The sequence below is a fragment of the Drosophila eugracilis genome, unplaced genomic scaffold, assembly GCF_018153835.1.
Source record: "Drosophila eugracilis isolate 14026-0451.02 unplaced genomic scaffold, ASM1815383v1 contig_353, whole genome shotgun sequence".
Taxonomy (NCBI): domain Eukaryota; kingdom Metazoa; phylum Arthropoda; class Insecta; order Diptera; family Drosophilidae; genus Drosophila; species Drosophila eugracilis.
In genome coordinates this window covers 537,982-552,439 of record NW_024573209.1, presented here as the reverse complement: position 1 = coordinate 552,439, position 14,458 = coordinate 537,982, and positions in this window count along the sequence as shown.

The following is a 14,458-nucleotide window of genomic DNA, read 5'->3' as shown; positions in this document are numbered from 1 at the left end:
ATATACAATTATAGACTTGGTATATACAAAGGAACACACGCATACACTTATGTAACATGTATTTAAGCATATAAAATGAGTTGTAACTGAGGCATTAAATTAAATAAAAATCCCGAAAAAAGACAAATAAACCAACCAACTCAATGGCATTCAGAAGTGGAGAGGGAGAGAGCGTCACGGCAAGTAATGAATGTGAGCAAATTGAAATAAAAATGATATGCATCGGCGAACAACAAGAATGATGTGTTAAATGCTTAATTAGCAACCAAATTAAACAATCGCCACGCAAACAACACCAAACATTAATATTAACAAAAATAAACACCAACCAATAATAAAAAAAAAAAAAAACGAGGCCCTGGAAAACATTAATAAACAATTAACCTGGTAATATTTTTTTTTTTTTTTCCCCCCGATCTAGCAAGGAGGAAGGCCAGGAAGACCAATTCATTCTGACCGCATTTTATTCGTTATGCAATTTTATTGTATCCATTTTTAATACCCATTCCAAAGAGAAAAACTACAGCAACCATAACAACGATGTTATAAAGGAAGGGGTTTTGGGAGGTCGAAGTCTTGTATACCCTTTAAATGCTTATACAATTTGAGTTTTCTCGACAGTCATCGAAGCGAAAAAATATCTATTTGGGGTTTTATTTAATTACACTGATGTTAACATTATGTTACTTAATATGTTTAAATAATATTATTAAAATTAAATCGTCTTCATGTCTTACTTCTTTTCGTTGACAACTCTTCTCGAACAATCATCGTTCCAGCCATCATCTACGTCGTTCCCATATCCCTCGCCAGATGGCTCTTGGTACCTGGTGTATAAAAAGTATTAAAGTTTTTGGTATTTAACTTACAGAAAGAAATTCTACAAAAATACATAAAATACTTTTTCCTACCAAATGTCACAGCCAAATCATAATACCCCCTCGTAAAGGCATAAAAACAAGTGAAATTGCGTAAAATTGCCATATTCAATTTAATTATTATGCGGACGTGTGATGTCTGAGGGTTTAACAGCAGGGATTGTGGGTTTGAGGGGGGGCGGATGGCGGTGTCTCACTTGAATTTCAATGACACAAACGCACCAAACTTTAGCATGCATTTTTCATTACGGTTTTTAATCATTTGAAAGTGCAACCCGCGCTGCCATGGTTAATGAGGCATCCCATCGGATGTGGACGATCATGATAATGGTTTACTGAGGCTTACAAATTATTGTCGCCTCCGGATATCGATTATATAGTTGAATACAACGTCGAATTCAAGGTAATAATAATGAAAATATTATACAAAATATGATAACTGATTAATTAATATAAATTATAGAGAAAAATACGGATTTCGAAAGTGAATTGACCGAAAAAAAGCATTTGATTTAGTGTTAATTAGTTTAAAAAGTTAGTAAGCTCTTTAATATATGTTTCAGTTCCATATTTCAGTCTCTTTCTGAGGCAAAAGGAAGCCCAGCAAATGCGGAAATTGAATTGAGAAACAGTATGAAAGAAAAAAAGGAAGAGAAAGGATATTAAATGTTGCTTTTAACCCAAAAAGGAAAAAGTAGTTTTTGTGGAGAATCCCAAATGCTTGATGAGGAAATTCGAAATGCTAAAAGAACATAACAGAGCGGAACAAAAAGGAAATCAGCTTGAAATCGCGACACAAGATGTCAATTTCATTACAAAAACGGACACTGCGAACTGCAGGACTCATCTGCATAAAAGGGAAATTATTTTTGCTATTTTTTCCTGGTTATTTGCCTTCTCCGCTTTCGCAATTGCAATCTGTTTGGACAAAGTTTTCGCCAAGAATGATGGCAAGAACGATGAATTTTCCAACGAAAACTGCTGAAATGAAGTATTCAAAACAATTTCCGCGCAATGCAAGAGGCATTGCATTAATGTAAAGTTAATAAACTCAATAAAACAAAATAAGTAACATAACAGATGAACTGGAATTAAGTTTAAATTCCAAATAAACTGGAAATTATGGCTTTGAGGCGAAATATGTTGAAATACTTAAAGAAATGACATTCCCATTCCATTATTAACCCATTGCATTGGCTGCGGGGTCTTTTTATTCGCTCTCCATTGTTGAAAACTTTCGAAAAATCCACGGAATCTGGTGGAAAATGAATGCAGCTGCGACTGCATACTTTTTAGGCCGCAAAACGCGAGCTGGGGCCAAAATGTCTTTGTGCATGCCTCGCGAGCCTAACAACAGAGATATTTCCTTACATACTCTCTATATATTACATAAGCGAGGGTGAGGGGGGGCCAACATATGCCAGTGGAAGAAAGTTTTTGTGGAACATCCTTGCCATACTTTTGGTCTTCTCAGGAAGAGTTCTTTATTACAGAGGAAGAACAAAATAAGTTCAAATATGTGGAATGGCAGGGAAGTACATTTCCCATTAATCGGAAACAATAAGGAAAGAAAATACGAAAAATATCTCCATAAAATTGAAGAGATAAATATTTTCTTTATTGGTCAAACCACAAACTTTGGCCCAGATAACACTCAACCCAGATTTGAATAAGCCAACTTCCCTTCATTCCCTTGTAATTGCCACAAATGAGCCGTATCAAATTTGATTTGATTTCAGCATTTGAGCCACAACAATAGACGTTGGGGATAACAATCGAAGGACAACACTTAGAGCGCATTAAGTGGAAAGTCGGATGGAGACGGAAGTGAAAGCGGAGGAATGATAAAAATATCAACAAGCCAGCAATAAAACATTCAGCCAGTGAAGTGGGGAAAGAGATCTGAACTGAGGCATCCAAGTGAGCACTGGAGGAGAATTGTCCAAATGACATCAATAAAATATTTAAACCCAACAGCAAGGCAGGGCTAAAAAAGACTGAATCGCAGCATCGAATGTCCTTGTGCCACGCCCCCTCAAATGGGGTAAGAAAAGAAAGAAAGAAAGCCCTGAGAAGGGGATGCAGGAGGTGGAAAACTCCACTTGACTGGCGCCGTGGCAAACGAGCTTAACAGGATAAACAGGAATAAGGATGTGCATGAAAACTCACTTGAAGCTGGGACTGGAGATGGAGCTCAATCCTCGCCGGAGTTTCTCGTCTCGTTTTCATCTTGACTTTGAAGTAGGATGAAGGAATTTGAATTCAATTGCAATCGCTAACCAATCCGTCTCCTTTTTTATTTTCCAGCCATAACCGAGTTTTTATTGCGGTTTCACCCCTTTATTTTGGTTTTGCTTGAATCATTTGTCGAAGGAAAAACACTCTGCCAAGGACTATGACTTGTTGGTTGAATAGAAAAGAGGGAGACAGTTTGTTTTGCCATTGCGTTGATCCGCTCAAGAAACCGCGGATGCCAATCAAAGGAGGAGAAGCAGCTGAAAGGACTTTTAGATGGGCTCTCGATGATAGGATACCAATTGAGATGGCAGATAGCAAATGGACAACGCGAAAGTACAGGAAAATTGTGGAAAATCCTTAAAGGATGCCGCTGCTGCTGCTGCTCCTGCTGCCTTGGTTGCCATTTCTCGTTTTCTGATTTCTCATAATTTGTGCACTGCTCTTGGAATTTGTTCCATTTCTGTAATCATTCCCCTTTGAGAAGCTCGAATCTCATGCTCAATTTTTGCCGCCAGAAATTTACATATTTTAATCAGAAATTGTCGATTTCCCAACGGCAATCAATTTGCCGGCAACGTTTCTGCCTCTCAGAGCCAGTCTCATTTTAAGTTCAGTGGAGATTTCATCTTTGATTTGGCTTGATCTCATTTCGTTGGCCAGTTGCAAATTGCTTTTTAAGAATTTCAACTTTAGGCTGAGTTTGCTTTAAAGTTTGGCATTAATACCATGTCTACAACGAAGGTGATAGAATGTCCGCCGTAGCTTCAGAGATGTCAACCAAAATGATAAATGACCTTAGTGAAAATTCATATTAAAGTGGTATTCTATTAGAGGTCCTCCCACACAGAGTTCACAGTCAATAAAGTATCAAATTACCTTTTAATATGCCGCACGGCTTAATGAGCTGCCCTCGCGTCCACCCCACCCTGGCGAAAACCATCGGGCTAAGTGTTTTACAGCGTTTTCCTCATGTACTTATGTAAATTTTTCATTGGGTCCAGAATCTGTTTTTGTGGCCTGTTAATGCAGGAAAATTGAGGAAATTTTACAATTTTAATGCAAATTTAATACAATTAGGCGGGAACACGGAAGCTGGCAGTTTAAAGCGGAAATGAGTGGAATGGTAATAGGCCGAAAGGAGGTTGAACTCGTGAAGAGGAAAACCAATAATCAGCTCGAGCAAACTTTCTTTGTAAAAAGGAAGATAAAGATAGATGATAACGAGGGCAAAAGGGAGGGAAAACCCGAAAATGCAATTGGGACATAAATTTCCATTTTCGGTTTTATGCCCTCGAGAGTTCGCAGTAATTTAACGCTAAGTTTTCCGCTTCGGCCGGCTCTTGCCTTTGGGGCCACAATAAAATAGTAAACATGAATAAGAAAATAAGTCGCGCAAAAAAAAAAAAACTGAAATGAGAAAAGGAAATTTTTGCTAAGTGTCCTGGCTGTCCTGTCTGGGTCTCCAGTTGACCGCCATCGGAATCCTGGCTAGTGGAAAAGTTTTTCGCCTTTTTTCTAAAGGATGGCCGGGGGGATCTTCAATCTACGCAGCTGTGAGTGGTTTTTGTTTTCTTATTTATCTTGGCCTGGTTACCAGTTCTCCTCTTAGCCCTTTTCCTTCGTTGTTTTTTCTTCCTTTTTGTGGCGGCAATTTAATGTCATCATAAATACAAATTCAACTTGCTGAAAGCTTCTACTCCTTCTACTTTTCCTGCTCTTCAACTTGAACTTCACGGTTTGGCACTCTATTTTTCGTTGGCTTAGACATTCAGTTAGTGGCGGTGGCTTTAAGCCTTTGTCCTGCTGCAATTCTATTAAGCGAATTCGGCCGCAAGTTGCCAGACCCTCTGGATTGCCTATAAATTTCAGCTGTTATCAAGCTAACCCGTCCACTTATTCATACCCCAAGTACAGCATGCAGCTGTAGCTTGGTAAACCAGAGCTCCATAGCTCTCCACTCGTTTCAGACTACATTATTTAGCATTTTTCCTGTGCAGAACATAAAACTATCAGGGTGTACGGTAGGGTTAAGGCAACATGGGAATGCTCTGCTGTGGTAATACAAATCGTTTAACAAGATTCAGGAATATCCTCTCCTTTATGTGATGTTTCTGTTATTCACATTTAAAGCAACAACAAATCTGTAAAATCATATTTAGCCTTAATATCCATATAAAATTCGAGCTTAGTACTCTTCAGTACCCGTTTTTTTCTTAATTTTTTGATTATATTTAAATTTAAATTTCCACCTCACAAAGAGCATTGGCGAACCGCAATTTCCCGGAGGGCACCTCTCTTTGCGGAAGAGGAGAAACAGACGCACTTGTGCCTGGGCCATGTCCTTGCACTTGAGCAGCACTAACAAATGCAATCAACGGAAAAACTCTGCAACGGCAAAAGGCAAACCACCAGGGCACGTACCTCTGTACCTACAACTAGGATCCACATCCGGAAGGTGGGGAAACTCCTTTACCCCGGCAACTAAAGCGCTACAAGTGCCGACTTCCCTTTTTTTTTACCTTTGCCTCGCGTTTTGTTTTACCGCTGAGTGCAAATTATTTATGCCACATGGGGGAATAACACCTCAGACCCCTTGCCACCTGGCAATGCAATCAAAGCGAGCGGTGAGAGGCAAATAACAAAAGCCACAATGCCACATTGCCACATTGCCACTTTCCACTTGCCACATTGCTACTTGCCACTTTCCACTTTCACTCGAGTGCAATTCGGCTAGGGTACCATCTCTTACCCCTCTCTCTCTCTCTATCTCTCTCTCTCTCTTTCTGCCTCTTTAGACCGGAAGTTGAAGTCTTTTGTTTTCATTTCCGTTATTTAATGCGAGTGCCAGCCAAGGCTGTTTGTTGTTAGCTGCCATTGTTGTTGGTGGTCCTGTTTTTAGGTGCCAGCTGCCTTGCCGCCTCGACTAACATAATATATGGGGAAAACCAGCCAGCGGCGGCGCCCCATGATGAAAGTTACCCCCCTTTTCAACAACTTTTAACGCAAACTTGTTGGCACCTAGTTCCCTTCTACCACTTGAAAAGAATTTGCATTTTAGTCTCCGCCTGTGTTTGTTTGTTGGCTTTTTGACTGCATTTTGAAAAATGTTTGCATTTTACCTGCTGAACTTTCTTTCCTTACTGCCCTCTCATTCTCTCAACATACTTTTTCGCGGTTCCTTTCTAAACGAAGTTAACCAGATTTTCATGTGCAGATAATGATTTTCGCTTTATTTGCATTCAGCTGTTTTTTTCCTTTACTTCCAGCTTCCTCTTTTATGCGGTTTACTCTTTTTTTTTATTTTAACGATTTTTCACTTTGCTTCGGAGTTGGTTTAGTGGCTGCGTGGGATTTATTGCATACTTTTGTGCGCGCAGAAAATGAACTTACGTCCAGAACTCTGGGCTGCATTTATAAGGTAAAATCTGGATTAGGTAGTGAAAAGAGCTTCTATTGAGAGCAAATTTATAATCCTCCTTTGAATATGAACTTTTGTAATCAACGAGTACATGCAAAATGTCATTGATTTGAAGCTTACAAAGAGTAAAGAAGAGTAATCCTTTCATGAAATTAAACATCTTAGCTAACTTTAAATAAGGTAAAAAATCATAAAACTGTATAAAAATGCGGATTTTAAATAAAATTGAAACTGGTAATCCCTTAAGTACTCCAAAATATATTTAACTGAGTGGTAAAGTCTTGTTAAGCCTTTAAAACTACATTTACCCAATGTTGGCAATTGATTGGCTCAATTTTGCTGAGCTGCTTACTTAACCCATTGATGCCCATCTTGGTGCTAACAAGTTTGCTACTGCAACTTTTTCGCCCAGCTGCTCGCTCAATCTGCTGCCACACACATTCCCAAACTAGCGACGGCCACAAATTGCTTTTTAATAACTCAACTAAGCCAACTTAAAACAAGCAAAACAACCGCATCAGTGTGGCAGCACCCAAAACACCGACCAACAGCCAACAACCTTCAACGGGAAGTTAAATGAAGGCAGCAACTATAACATCAAAAACAACTTCAATCTGCACTTTAAGAAAATCTTATTAAAAATTATATAAATATGTTTTTAATTCTATTCAGAAAATTGCATTTTTTAATGAATAAACATAAAAGAATGTAATGCCTACTACTTCTAAAATACGAAATAGTTTATCTCTTTTTTTCAGTGTAAGCAAATCTGTATTCCCAACCAGGATCTCACTCTCCTTACTCCTCCTGCGGCTGCTGCAAATCTCTGTTTCTGAATAGTTTCCCGGCCTGCCCACATACACACTCTTGATCCTGGATGAAGTCCAACCCGTTTCCATCACCCACCACTTCCCTCCTGTCGAAACTTTAAAACTTGAGCAATTTGTGAATTTAGTGGCAAAGTTTTGCATCAATTTTGTGGTTGCCACTTTTTCATTATCGTTCGTTGCTGTTGCTGTTGCTGTTGCTGTTGCCATTTTCAATCCTCATTCCGATTGTTGTTTTTCAGCAAATTGCGTCTGCACAGATTCCTCACCGGACAACCGGAAAATGATAAACTGCTTAGACAAATATTGCAATCATTTCGGTTCACAATTCTCTCGATTGTTGTTCTTGTGCGGAGGTAAAGTTTTGCCTTTGGCAGTTTCGAATTAAGCCAGCTGAAAAGGATAATCAGGATGATCGTGATAAAGAGTTGTGCTGAGTTTGATTCGAATTATGGCAAATTAACAAGAAGATCGAAGAGTATTTTAAGATGAGATAAGATGGATTTTGAAGATTTAAACCACAAAATCGAAAATTGTAAAATGTCTTAGAGCTGGTAGAGCAGGTTAAAAGGATAATGTAGTATTGCTGAAATATTAAACAAATTAATGTAATGCCAACAGTACTAGTATGAGTAACGACTTATTTGAAGTTAAAATATATTTATAAAGTATAAAATTCATAATGAAACGAAGTTGTCCTTGAGGAAACTAACCAACTACCATCTCACTTGCAGGCTTGCAATTTTTCCCCCAACAACTTTATTCAAGATTTTCCCAATAAAAGTGTAAACATGCCCGCCACAAACTTGGCGACATAAAACAACATTTAAATAGTTATGAGTGCCAAGGATGTAACATGGCTCCAAGACCTAGACAGCTCAAAAGAATGCAACATAAAATGGAACATTTAGGAGGCGCCATCAAAACAGCAGCAGACGGAGAGAGAAAGAGAGCAAGCGATAAATGTCAAAAAGAGACAGAGAACAGCAGACAACCATGAAAAGTTTCACATGCAACAACAAACAATCCACTTTTTTTTCTGCTGCGTTGTGGTAATAAAAACTAATTAAATCTGCACGAAAAAAAAAAAACGACATGGAAAATCCGGAAAGCAAAAGAGCAGTATATATCGCTATCTCACTCTAACTGGCTATATCCTGCTCTTTCTCTTAGTAGAGTAGCTGCTGTGTAGTAACATGTTTTAACACTTTGCGTCTAGCCGGAAAACAACAGGCCAAGAGTGGGGGTGGTGGCGGCAAAAGGAAAGGGATCTGACTACTGGAGAGCAATTCAAATTCCCATTGAAAATTTAATAACCGAAAATGTTCGGAGCACAAGTGGATTTTCCTTCTTTTATACTTCTTCTTTCTTTTCCTGGATTTTCCCTGTAGCTGTTGCCAAATTGCAAAAGCGAGTGGAGTCTATCAGCCTGTCTCTGTCTGCTCTTAGCTGCTAATTGTTGTTGTTATTCATTTATGTTTTATGCGGAATTTCCCGCTGTCGTTGCCTACGTTTTTTTTTTTCGTTTTGGGAGGACGAATTTTCCTCCTCGTGGCACTTGCTGACAAAAAACTTTGCCTGTCTGGCAGAGCAAGTGTTGTTGCTGGCGTTGCAATTATTATTGTTGGCACTTTCTGCTAAGTAATAAGCAACCGCAACAACTAGCAAAATCAGTGCAGAAGTGTCGACAAACGAAAATGTAATAAAATTGTTGGCAAACTTCCGAGGCGAGACGAGTGCCAAAAACGGGTCTTGGGTGGGTAGTGGCTGAAGGGGGAGTGGATCCCACACACACACACACACACATCCAAACACCTCCGTCGAAAGCAGGTGTAATTGAATGGCCTAGACTTCCGCTTTTTCCCCCGGGAAACTCTTCCGCTTTTGGCACGAGACTTGAAATGAGCAGCAGCACACGACAACCTTGCCTGTCTCTTTCTACAGACCTTACTCCATCTCTCTCACTCTGTAGCCATCAGCTTGGGCGGATTTTACTCAGGAAATTTTCATATGCATTGTGCACGGGCATTAAATGTGATAATTGTATTAATTGCGCGACGGTTTCCCACAAAAGCCGAGGAAAACAATGTGCCCGGAACGGAACGGAAAGGAACGGAAGGCAGCGATTGGAGGGAAATTTAACTAGCGAAAGGATATGCAGGGCGGAGAAGAGCGAAAGAGAGATTTCCTGATGAAGAAGGATTAGCAAGGAAAATACTTTTTAAATGGCGGAATATTTATGCTTTTAAGATGAGTGGATTAATTAAAATTTAAATTATATTTTAAGGCAGTTGGTAAGTTGATTTAAGCATTACATATCGCTGAATGAGTCTCTGTTTATAAGACATTACAAACAATTCCAGTTTTTATTGGTTTATTCATTACCAATAATAATAATATAAACTTTACGTTGCATACTTCAAGGGATATCCTGAAAATCACTTCCTCAACTTTCAATTTCCGAGTCTCTAGGCAACACTACCGAACCGCAATGAAAATAAATTTGGCAAAAATTAATAACTCATTGAAATTGGAAAGCCGAACTCAATTATCATTTAACGATGGCCATCAAATGATATTCTAACTAGTTTATGACTTACCCCGAGCTGAGAAGTCATGCCTGCGGGCATTGCCAAGCAGTTCAAAGGTTTACAAAGGCCTAAAGGGACTGAAATGCTAATTTGATATTTTATTGACTTGGCCAAGGCAACTCCATCTACCTTTCATTCCTCTGGCCAATAGGCACGCTTGCTTTAAAATTAAATGCAAATTTGCTGAAAGAAGCAACAGACAAAGAAGTCGTTTATCATTCTGGCGTTGGACTTCTGTAAGCTTCGGTCGCGACGATGGCGGACAGTTGACAGCCTGAAAATCCTTGGCGGATAACCAAGGCGTCGACATGGGATTAGGATCCGTTTTAAAGTGTCTTGTGAGGTTTACCGAGCCTAGTACATTTGCCGCTGGGAATGTCTAAACTGGCTAATCAAAGATTAAATCTCCTTAAAAATGAAAGTGAAACGATGCCAGCAAATAGATTGGGAAACCGGCGATTTCTGATTAAAATATGTAAATTTTTACCAGAGAATCGATCTTTTGAAAAGAAAAATCATTATGGGAAATTAGGAGAAATGAAAACGTGAAATCGAAACCTTTACTAAAATATCTTAATAGTATACTAAGCCATTTCCTGCGTTGTCCATTTACTATCTGCCATCTCAATTGGTGTCCTATCATCGAGAACCCATCTATAAGCCCATTCAGCTCCTCCTCCTCTTTTGATTGGCCTCTGCGATTTCTTGAGCGGATCAACGCAATAGCAAAACAAACTTAAGTCCCACATCCTCCATTCAACCGCCTAAGACCCGTAAACAGCTGAAAGACCTCGCTAACAAGTCTAAGTCCTTTGGCAGAAGGCTTCCTTCTATTCCCACAAATGATTCAAGCCACAAGGAAGCCGCAAATAAAATCTCTGTGTTATTGCTGGTTAAAGGGGTGTACCAGGGAGGGGGCAAAAACATAAAAAAGAAGGATTGGTTAGCGATTGCAATTGAATTCAAATTCCTACATCAATCCGCCCCTTGAAAGTCAAGATGAAACCGAGACGAAGACTTCCTGCTCCAACTCCAAGTGTGTTTTTATGCACATCCTTATTCCTGTTTATCCTGTTAAGCTCGTTTGCCACGGCGAAACTCAAGTGGAGTATTCCACCCTCCTGCATTGCTCATCTTGGATTTTTCTCAGCACAAGGACATAGCTCCTCCTCGTTGTTTGGGTCTAAATGTTTTATTGATGTCATTTGGACAATACTCCGCCAGTGCTCAGTTGGTTGCCTCAGTTCAGATCTCTTATCCCCACTTCACCGCCTGAATGTTTTATTGCTGGTTTCTTTATATATTTCTATCATTCCTCCACCGACTTTCACTTCACCCTCATCCACCAGTTATTGTGTTTTAAGTGTTGTCCTTCGATTGTTATCCTCATTGCTGTTTTCATTCTCGTTCTTGTTATGGCTTAAATGCTCAAATCAAATTTTATATGGCTCATTTGTGGCAATTACAAGGGATGGGGAGTGGTAGTGAAGTTGGCTTATTCAAATTTCAGTTTACTTTTAGCTCTCCCGCAGATAAAGTTTGTTGGGGTTAACCGAGTTGACCAACATCGAAAATATTTATCTTTTCAATTTCATAAAGTTATTCCTTTTGGCCACGTTCCGAGTTTCAATTCTTTGTGTTTGTCTCGATAAATTGAACAATTTCCCATTTATGCGAAATGCACTTACAACTTTTTCACCCAAACTACACCCCCCTCCACATATTTTGGCTTCTTTTGTGCTTTCTCCCTAATAAACTTTCCTCCTTTCCCTCAAGAAGATAAAGAGGGCGGCGTGCATGTTCAAAAAAAAAAGAATGTTTAAGCCATGTGTTCACCGCCCACTCTATTATATGGTTACCACGCCACTTCACTTCCCCATAACCGAAAAGGGGCGGAACCCTGTTGTTAGGCAGGAATGCATAAAGAATTTCCTACGCTTTTCCACAGCTTTTTGTGTTTTTCTTTGTTGGCGCCTGAAAGTATGCAACTATTTTGCAGAATTGGCCAGCGGAATTGGCACAGAAATTTTTAAGGATACTTGAAATAGTAATGCTAAATGCAGCCAAATTTCTCAGGAACTTTTATATATTTTCTTTAAAGGGTTAACAACTGATTCCTAAATAATTCGAATTTAACAATAAACATTAACATTAAGACTTAAATAAAGACTTCCTTTATATTTAATATTGGTAAATTCCTTATGAAAAGTTCAGTTAAATTACGTAGTAAGCTTTCTTTTCCCTTCCGTAATACTAACTGTGACTTCACCCCTTAAAGACATTAAAGAGCGCCCTTTTTGGGAGGAACCTTAACCACCGGGCTCCTCCGCATTTTGCGAGTTCTCCTCTCACTCGATAATCGAAAGCTATTATGCCCACATTAGTCTGACTCCCAGATTTCCCGTTGTCGTTGCTGTTGTTGTTGTTGCTGCTGCTACTGTCTGTGGGTTGAGAACGTGTCGCCTCTTTGCAAATATTTACATATGCTCAACGACGACATTGGCGGCTGCGGCACACTTCTCTCGTGTCCTTGTCACTCCGGGGTATTTCCCATCTTGCACCGCCCGCCGCCCCTTACGACATTTATTTTTCGATTGTTTGCAGAGGCTGGTAGATATTCTCCACCCATGCCCCACCAAAAAAAAAGAAAGGAATATATTCGCTTGTCTCGTATTTTATTGTTATTTTTCCTATTAAATTGCGTCGGCTTATCGCACGTTTAAAATAACAGCAACAACAATATCAACGGCACCCTGCAGCCCCGCGGAAACCGTTTGAATTGTAACTTTTAACTCCATTTATTGTAAATTGTTGTCTGTACAATACACCCATCACGCCCAGCGGGCATGTTGCGTGTAGGCGTGGCATCTATCATTACAGATAAGAAAGAAAAAAATAAAATGGAGCGTGTGCTTTACGGGGTTTTCTTTTGGGGTTGGGCTCTGCGTATTGAAGCTGGGAAAATCTTCTATCGATTTTGATTTTCCATAAGTGTAATTTTTGCCTTTTTAAGGGGAGATGGAATTTATCGGTTCTGCTTTTCCATTGCTCATTTTCATTGCTTTTTTAAATGGCAATAATCTAAAAGTTAGAGTTTTTTATTTACAGAAATTATTTTAAAAACGTTAGGAAAGGTGTACAAAAAAGCCAAGTATCATTATTATTTGCATCATTACTAGCATGTAGTAACAAAATTCTCACCACATTTAGAAAGCCAAAAACAATCTACAATCTCCTAAAAATACTGACAGTGCCAACCCAAAAGTCACTTTCTTTTCAACCTAATTCTTAGGTCAAGAGCGTAATTATTTTGCATATTTCATTCAACTGCTGAAAGGATAAGGAGATCGTGTAGTTGGGTGAATGGCAAACAAGTTGAATAGCTGTCGACTTGTAGCTGCCTTCCCTCCCCCCAATGCCCACTTCAAGGTATAAGACCCACTCAAGTTCACAACTTGTCTATCCTTTCGGTTCCCCGCCCAGGCATTCGACTTTCTTTTCAAATTGAATCAACACAATTTTCTTTGCCAGAATTATCATCATTATCACCACCATCATCATCATTGTCGTACTCCTGTTTTCTGTGCATATATAAGTGACCAAAGGACTTGAGGCCTCCGTTCGAGAAGGGAGCCCAACTTTTTGAGACTTGTGACAAGCCACTTAATTACAAAATAATAAAGATTTTCGGTTGCAGACGGTGGCGCCTTCATTAACACAATTCCATCGTGTCTCTCTCCGCCCACAGAAGTTTTTATTCTAATTTCAGACTCGTCGCCGTCCATAATGACCTGGTTACCAGGATCTCATCTCCATCTCGCCATCCTCCCCCCCGTCTGGTCCCTTGTTGTTAATTTCAATTTGAAGAGTCCATGGACTCACTTGTGGGACTCACGTGGCGCCTCCTGGGTCTCTAGGTTCGTCCGTGGCCCGTTTGTCTGATTTGATTATTAATTGAAATTATGTTTGCCGCGGCAACGCGCATTGAATTTCTGACAGTTTTGTAGCAGCTCAGTGGCAGGGATTTCCATTTTCCATTTCGACCACAAAAGTCCCTTCGGGCCTGGCCAGTGCCAGAAAATACATGGTGATTAGTGGGCCAATGTAAGAGGATTGTTCTGGTAATTTAAGGTGAACTTATAGGGTTAATGAGAAGTTAGAAGTTCAATTTGGAGATTCAGTTTAAGGCTACCAATAGGCTTCTGAATAGGTTTATGAGGAAAATTATGCCTTCTTTGGTCAGAAAATTTGATAAAATGAATTAGACATTCTTAGACTTGACTTTAATTTAGACAAAAATTAATTCTTCTTGCCTCTTCTTTATAAAATATTTAAGAAAATATATTGAATAACCATTAACTAAAACGGAAATCCCTAAAATATTTCCGTAAAATAAATATTTAAGAAAAACTGAGATATTTGCCAACATATCCCCCGCTGGGGTATTGCATTTTATTGGATGGCCTATCCCAAAAAATGCCTTTGGCAGATCTCACTTTGATATGC